The sequence below is a fragment of the Octodon degus genome, unplaced genomic scaffold (genome assembly GCF_000260255.1).
Source record: "Octodon degus isolate 3935 unplaced genomic scaffold, OctDeg1.0 scaffold00135, whole genome shotgun sequence".
Lineage (NCBI taxonomy): Eukaryota > Metazoa > Chordata > Mammalia > Rodentia > Octodontidae > Octodon > Octodon degus.
Window position 1 is genome coordinate 5,524,402 of NW_004524711.1, and position 8,810 is coordinate 5,533,211.

An 8,810-nucleotide genomic window follows, 5' to 3' on the forward strand; every position below is an offset into this window, starting at 1 on the left:
CTATTTATAACCTACTTTTTCATTGAACATTAACTATTTTCTTGCTAATACATGTATAGTATTTGTTTTCTAATTACATCCTTATAATGTGTTGTATAAATTCACCATAATTTGTGGCTGAATTATTTTATATCACTTCAGGAATTGTTTCAGTAAAGAAATTAAAACATTATTGTGATGGGTTGGGTAGATGCTCTACTTGTTTTCCATGCTGAGTAACAAATACTCACAAATCAGCCTTCTCAATTAATGACTATTCACTCTCTCACAATGTGTGGGGTCAAGAATCCAGATTTTTTTTTTTGACAAATACAGTAGATTTTTTATTTTAAAGAGAACAAAAAATAATAAAAAGCATTGAAACAATATGGAATTTTAAAAAAGATGGTAAGAATTCAACAATTGTTGTTCTATTGTGTGTTGTTGTCTTCACCAGATATATGCATGTAAAACTGATCAAAAAATTAAGCATTAACTATTCCTTTCAATAAACCAGTAGAAATTAGTAATACAATATCTTAGCTATCTTGTGTGTGTAAACATATAGTTTTTCCTTCTTCTTTTCTTTCTTTTCTCCTTTCCCTCATTCCAGTAATTCTTTCCTTTGGGCAATTTCTTTCCCTTTTACAATACCTATTGTATCTTTTGGATTTTATTTACTCTTTCAGTTTCTTACGGTAGCAAGACAATATGAGGTTTACTTATGTAGGTCTGATTTATTTCACTTAAGAGTAAGATCTCTAGTTGTATTCATTTACCAATAAAAACCTTGAGTTTATCTTTCTTTATAGCTGAATAATACTCCATTGTATAAAAATACAACTTTTTTATGCATTCTTCAGTTGAGGTACATTTGGGCTGTTGCCAAGATTTAGTTATCTCAAATTGTGCTGCTATAAATATGGGTGTGCATATATTGCTGTGACATGGTGTTTTCAGTTCTTCTGGGAAGACCCAGGAGGGGAATAGCTGGGATGAATGGAACATCTAATCCTAGTTTTCTGAGGACTCTCCACACTGATTTCCACAGTGGTAGATTTTCCACTAATCTACACTCCCACTAACAGTGGAGAAAGGTTCCATTTTCCCCACAGCCCCTCCAGCAGTTGTTATTGGTTGACTTCTTGATGATAGCCATTCTTTCTGGGGTGAGATGGAATCTCAGTGTTGTTTTAATTTACATTTCTCAAACAACCAAAGATGTTGAACATTTTTAAATATATTTATTTGCCTTTTGTATTTCTTCATCTGAGAGGTGCATCTTTTTATTTATTTATTTTTTTTGGTGGAACCAGGGATTGAACTCAGATCCTTGCATTTGCCAGTCAAGCACTTATCCTACTGAGCCATCTCCCTGGCCCCAAGGTGCATCTTCTGAGAGGCATCTCAGATGCCTCTTTGTTGATAGAGTTTTGATTGGGTCTTTGGTGAGTCCAGGCAGTTCCTAGCTCAGCGTCTCACCAGACTTCAGTTCAGATGTTAAGACCAGGGCTGTGGTCTCATCAGATGCTCAGTTGGGGGAGGACCTATTCCCAGCTTTACTCAGGTAGTTGGTCAAGTTCATCTTTCTGTGATTGTCACATGGCAGGCATGTCCCTTGCCTTTTCTGGCTGCCAGAGACCACCCACAGCCACAACAGCTCCCTTGCCCAAAGCCACCAAGGGAGTCTTTCTCACACCAGCCTTCTGAGATGGGGTCTTATGGAACAGTGCAATCCTGAGTGACATTTTGTTGCCTTTGCTGTATAAGGTAATATAAATAAGGAGGCTATTCACAGCTATCACCTGGTTCATATTCTAATTGGAAGCAAGTCACAGGTTCTTCCTCCAATGGGTAGGACACCCAAGTGGAGATATTGACAAGATCAGCTCTCTTGGAGGCCAGTTTTGAGATCTCCATGGATGACACATTTTCAGGAATCATTCACACTTCTGCAATGATAACTTTTTTTTTGGGGGGGGTGCTTTTTTTTTTTTTTTTTTTTTTTTTTTTTTTTTTTGTATTTTAGGGAAGGGCATACAAGAGGGGCTTTTTTTTGAGACAAATCTGAGCTCACTGTATAGCCCAGGCTGGTCTCGAACTTGCAGTGATCCTCCTGCCTCAGCCTGCTGAGTACTGCAATTACAGGCATGTCTACCACCAGTTTATGCAGCGATTACTGTCCTGTCTTGGATGAGATAATCCAAGAAGAAGGCAGATGGAGAGAGAAAGCAGCTCCTGTTGGAGCTCCTGTGCTAGAATTTGGTCCTGAGAGAATATGCTGGCAAAGGGTAGCAAGAAAAATATAGATGAAAGGGTGGCATCAAGTGCGGGAGTGAAGCTGAGACGGACTGAGAGCTCCGTGGCTTCCATGGGGCGCTGGACTTAGCCGCTGATTGCAGAGCTGGAGGGGTGGGCAGGTGTTGAGGAGTGGAGGGGAGCAGATAATTCTTTTGAGAAGTCTGCCTGTGGGGTGGAGAGGCTGAGGCATATCTGGAGAGAGATGGACCATCCACTGTTGAGACTGTCCAAGTTCTAACACCAAGAGAGGGTCTTGGACATACACGACTGGGTAGGGTCTGAGGTTGGAGGGACAGAAGGCACCTTTTCTGCCTAGCTCATGATCTTGCTTTTTTTAAACATTTTTTTGAGACAGGCTTTCACAATATAGTTTAGGCTGGCCTTGAACTCACTAGGTAGCCTAGGCTGGCCTTGAGTTTATATCTGTCTTCCTGCCCCTGCCTTCTAAGATAGTCCTGCTTTTTTTTGGTGCAGGGTCTCATTATGCAGCTCAGACTTACAGTGATCATCCTGTTTTCAGCCTCCCCAGTGCTGAGATTACAGGCATGTGCCACCATGCCCGGGGGACTTAGTCCTGCTTTTATACTGCTTTCTCAATCATATTTTTTGTCATGTTCACTACATTTTTCTGACAACGTTTAGAAGTTATCACCACTGAGAATATTCTTAGATGTTTCTTTCCTTTACCTTTTTTTTCTTCCCCCAATAATTCCATCCATAATTCCCCCCCTGCCTTCTCCTCTTCCTCCATTCATGCTATTTAATATGGAGGGTGAATGAACAGTTTTCATTGCTGACAACCAGAACATAGGCCAGAAGGAGAGGTTGGAGATTAAGAAAGCATGGTAATACCCTGAGGCTTCTGAGACAATGAGGAGAGAGACTCCAAGGCACAGGTGGTGGGGTTTGCAGGGCTAAGGGACAGCAACTCCTTCATGGCAGAAGTCAAAGAGGAAGGTGTGCGTGAAGTGCCCAGGTATTGTGGCCATGTCTAGATGTCCCCTCAAAGCCTCACGCAGTCATAGGGCTTTTTCAGAGGTGGCTGGATCTAGAGTGTGTAATACTGGGATTAAGGCTGTGTGGTTACTAAATCAGTCCACTGATTGGTTTGGCACCACCTTAATCCCGGGAGTCTGGATAAAATAAAAGGGGCAGAGAGACACTATTCAGGCCTCTTGTTGCTTTTGTGATCTTTTGCCACAAAGTGTCTCCCTCCGGCATGTGCCACCCTGCCTTGGATGGGTGTTGGATATTTTGTCTCAGCAATGAGAAAAGCAGCTCAGACACCTGGATGTCATGGTTTGGGGTTAGGAAGTAAAGATGAATTCCCAGGGCTCCTGCTCAGCTCTTCTGTTCTACCCTAATACTTGAAGCAGCACCATCTATCGAGCTTAATATTGGTGGAATGACAGACTATACTAATTAGTCCTTCAAAGGACTGCGCATAGCGTATGTCTTCCTTAGTTTTGCAAAATGAAATTTCACCCTCTGTGGTCCCATAGGTTATAGGCCTTTGCAGTGAGCTATAAGCCCCAGCCCTTTCAATTTTTTTTCTTTTTATTTTGAGACAAAGTCTCAATAAGTCACTAGGTTGCCCAAGCTGGGCTTGCACTTGCCATCCTCCTGCCTCATCCTCCCTGAGGCATGAGCTGCCATGCCTAGCTACTAGAATGAGATTGTATTGACCTTTGCCATCATATAAAGCTCCTTGTAAAAAGCTTAAGTATTATACAAACTTTGCCTTGAAATTCTAGGTAATGCACACACATAGAGATAAGTATGATGGTGTGCACCTCACCAGCAGGTTGTCTAGTACAGTAAAAGAGAGTAACTTCATTTATTTTTAAAAATTTTATTTATTTATTTTACATCAGATGGGTAATGTCTCCATGTCATAACAAGATTTGAAGGAGGCACATTTCATGCATAAGGCATGAACACCCAATCATCACACTGAAGGATCAAAGAGAATAGCTTTATACATGGAATTGTGTGAGATCTTTTCTCACTTTAATATATGTTTTGTGTCAATAGCTGAAAGCCATCCGTACCTTTCACCACACCTGCTTGGTTTCCATGACAGCTTCAATTTTCACAAATTTAGCCAAAACCCTATGTATGTGTGCTTAGCTATTTCTAACTTTTCAAAATAGTGGCCATTTTTATTTCTGTGAGTTTGCACACCTGTGAGAATAAATCCCTACAGGAAGGCCACCTAGACACTCATTCAAATTTTGATATCTAGCTTCCAAATTAACCCCCAGAAGGCTGTGTCAGTTTAGGGTTCCATCAGTGGAATGCTAGGGCATCCCTCTCCTACTCTTGCCAACAAATGGCTATTAAACATCTTTTGAATCCTGCCCATGTCAGAGAAAAATGATATTTCATTAAAGTTGCTTCTGGGCAATTATTGATGATTTGGAACCTTTTGAATGAGAATTTTGGCCATTTGCATGTCTTCTTTATGACACACTTTGTGGTTTTGTTGTTGTTGTTGTTTCTTGAGACAGGGTCTTGCTAAATTGCCCAGCAAGGCCTCAAATTTGCAATTTTTCTGCCTCAGCTTCTTAAGTAGCTGGGACTACAGGCATGTGCCACTATGTCTGGCTTCTTTATGCCTTTTATTTATCTTGCTACTGGTCCTGTAATATTATTTATTACAAAATATGATCCACAGCTTAATACCACTCTTTATCATATTTTTCCAGTTTGTTTGTCTAAGAGACAATAAACATAGACATAGGTAGGATAATTAAAAACTATTCTGTTGGCTTATGTTGCCACATGGAGTTGTGATATTTTCATATCGAATATGTCAAACAGTTCATTTCTTGTCACTGGGACTAAGAGAGCTGGTTGCCATCTTAAGACTATGAAAACACTTTTATGATTATTCTATTACTTAGTGGTTTAATTTTTCCTTTAAAATTTTACTCTTTTCTCTTTACTTTTAATTGGATAAATGACACATGATTATATCCTAGTTGCTTCTTTGGAACCAATTATTTATCTGGATGATAGAAGTTTATGTATGTATTTGTTTTTGGTGGTGGAGCTTTAGCCTCAGGATTTCATATGCTCCACCACTGAGTTACTCATGCCCAAGGAAAAACTTTTTATGTGTATTACTTTGAATAGTTGATCTTATGCAATCACTAATTAAATAATTCTGCATTTCCATAAAAATAAAGTTATTGGTACTGAATTGAAATTTGCCTTTTTGATGTTCTTAATGCAAATGGCATCATTCTATTTATGACCTACTTTTTCATTCAACATTAAGTATTTCCTTGTTAATATATATATGTGTGTACATGTGTACATATATATATAATCATAATAATTGTGGCATTATAGTCTACTGTATAAAAGCACTATGATTTATATTCATGTCTTTGATTCATCTGAATTTCTGTATCTGTGTGTGTTTGTGAGTGGAATGAGCTCAATGAATCAGAGAAAAACAATATTTTCCCTCCTGCCTCACAAGCAAAAGGTCCTGAGTTCAATCCCTGGTTCCACCCCCAAAAAACAAACACACAAACAAACAAACAAACCAAAAACCAATATTTTCCTACAAATTTTCCAACTGTTTTAGTTACTTTTCTCATTGCTGACATAAAACACTTAACACCTAAAGTTGAAGGAGGAAAGGGGAAAGGTTTGTTTTGGCTCAGTGTAGAAGTTTCAGTCCTTTATTGGCTGGCTCCAAGGCAGGGGGGCATCGCCAAGCAGGCAAGCGACAGCGGAAGACAAGCAGCAGCAGCAGCAGCAGCAGCAGCAGCAGCAGCAGCAGCAGCAGCAGCAGCAGCAGCAGATGCACAGTGGCGAGTGATGGCAGCAGCCCTCTTTCCGTCACTGGCATCCATCCAGCCTACTCACTCTTGCAGCAGGTAGTGCCGGGTGTGGTGGCTCATGCCTGTAATCTCAGAACTCAGGAGGTAGAGGCAGGAGGATCATTGAGTTCAAGACCAGCCTGGGCTACAAAGTGAGCTCAAGGCCAGCCTAAACTGCATAGGACAGTTTTTTAAACTCAAAAAGACATAAATAAATAAATAAATAAATAAAGCAAGCAGGTAGCACTTAATTCAAGCATCACACCTTTAATCCTAGCATCACACACTCTAGATCTAGCCACCTCCAAAAAAACCAACCTATGATGGGGGTCAGGCTCTAGGGGGACATCAAGACACAGGCCATAACACCAACTATCCTTACACCATGGGTTAAACACCCATTTTTCTTCACCTACTTGAAATGCTACTGTTGTCACCAAGTGGACAGCACATGGAGGATGCTGTGAAATGGACTTGGCAAGCAACAGGAGAGAGAGAACTTCCTTCTGAGGGACCAGCAGTACCAGCTGACATGGGCATTCTCATTGCTTCCCTAGCCAGTTTTCTCTGCACAGATAAAAAAGGATTTTTTTTTGGGGGGGGGCTGATTCAGGCTACCGTAAGGGCAGGTCTGGTATGGCTTGTGGAGCTGAGGATTGAACTGTGGTCCCTTACACCTGACTGCATTTGCCCAAGTGGCGCTTTAAACAACTGAGCTATCTGGCAAGCCTCCTCTGCCCAGACAAAAAAGAGCTGACAAATATTCCCTAACTTATCTTCAAGTGGGCAGACAGTTTAGGGCTTTTTTTTTTTTTTTGACCAGGTCTTACTGTCTATGTAGTCTAGGCTAGTCTCAAACTTGAGATTGTACTGCCTCAGCCTTCCAACTGCTGGGATAACAGTTGTGTATCACTGTGCCTGGCTTGCAGTTGTCTTAGTTTTGAAACAAGACCAGTTACTACTACCACCACCACCACTGCCAACAAAAACAGTAGGGCCAGGGCTATAGCTCAGTGGCACAGTGTCTACCTGGCAAGCACAAGGTCCTGATACTCCCCACACTCCAAAAATCCACATCAGTAATCATGATATTAATCCTGTGTAAGTCTCATAATTAAGCAGATTTATCAGTCACCTCTATTTCCTAGAGAAGTGGGTGGTATGAAGTGCCATGTGACTCAGGAGAATTGGATGAACAACTTTTCATCTGAGGATTTTGAGTAGAGATCCGAGACAGAAACATAGCTGGTTTTGCTTTTGCAAAGAACATCATTGGTAGAAAGAGCCTGTTTTGGGATGGTGAATCTTTTACTTTTAATCATTATTTTAATGTGCATTAGAAAAAAAGAACCTCATACATGAAATTCATGCAGCCAAAACAGACATTTAAGTTTTAAAAAAGCCAGTTGATTTAAGGAAACTACTGTTTTAGTCAGCTTCCTGTTACTATAATAAAGCATCTGAGATAACTAACTTATAAAGAACAAAAGGTTATTTTGATTCGCAGTTTGGGAGTTTCCAGGCCAGGATAAAGTGACCCCCATTGCTTTGGGTTTATAGATAGGCAGACACTCATTTTAGGAAGCAGAGAAGAGGCCAGACTCTTATAATTCCCTTTGTTATTTTATTTTAATTTTTTGTTTTTCAGATAGGATCTTGCTATGTATTCTAAGATGGCCTTGAATTCGCTGTGTAGCCCAGGCTGACCTTGAACTCATGGTGATCTTCCTGCCTCAGACCCCTGAGTTCTGGGGCTATGGAAGTGGACCACCACAGCAGCCCACAATCCTCTCTTGAGAACAGGTTCCCAGTGGCCTAAGGACCTCCCATTAGAGCTATTCAAAGCTTTCACCATCTCCCCATACTGCGGCCTTGGGGACCAAGCCCTTAACATATAGACCTTTGGAGGCACTTAGCCAAACCACAGCAAACACCATGCTTGAGTAGATAGGGCAGAAATCCTGAAGATGATATGGAGATGATTGGAATTTGGAAAAATTCCAAATTAGATGAGAGTATTAAGAATTGGTAGTGTCCTCAGCGGCAAGGAACAAAGTTTCTAGGTCTCAGTGACTTAACAACACAAGAGTGGGGAGGTTTTGCTTTTTGTTGTTTTATACATAAGGCTTGGTAATGTTGTTTCTGGGTCTCAGTGATGCTCAAGGCTGACTGATCTCTTCCTGATGCTTTTATCTCTTCCCTCATGGCTCCATGTTGGTGCTTCAGCTCTAGCCATCACAACCAAAAGAAAAAAAAAAAGGAAGAGGGGCCACCAAATGGGAAAAGCAAGAAATTTCCCAGAATTCTCAGCAATTTTCTAAGGTCTCATTTGTCCAGTTTTATACATGACTATCAGTGAGCATAAAGGAGGCTAGGAAAGTGGGCAACACATTAGGACAATTGACCATAGGCTATTTCCATCCAACTGAGGTCCTGCTAGTAAAGGAAGGAGAGTGGATGGCCAATAAGCTGCTGCATCTGCCTCTCAGGAAGAGTGGACGACAGGGATGGGAGACCACGTGGCCCCAAAGAGAATGACACAGTGGGAGTCATGTCAGCCTCCAGCTTCACCCTGTAGAGGCCCGCTGTGGGTGAACACCGGGCCCTGAAGGGGGGTGAGATCGTCTGGGCTACCATTGCCATCAACTCTGCCGCAGTGCGAGCCCACGAGCCTGGGTGTCTGTTCCTCTTGAG

The 8,810-nt window shown here is 41.3% G+C and overlaps 1 non-coding gene and 1 pseudogene across 1 annotated transcript; one reads left to right on the top strand and one right to left on the bottom strand.

Moving 5' to 3' along the window:
• Positions 1-8,694, top strand: part of LOC101562385 — a 14,791-nt pseudogene extending 6,097 nt beyond the window's left edge.
• Positions 4,149-4,252, bottom strand: LOC111812664. Its single transcript, XR_002818104.1, has one exon. It is a non-coding gene; the product is annotated as a small nucleolar RNA U13 (small nucleolar RNA).
• Positions 8,695-8,810: the final 116 nt, after the last annotated feature.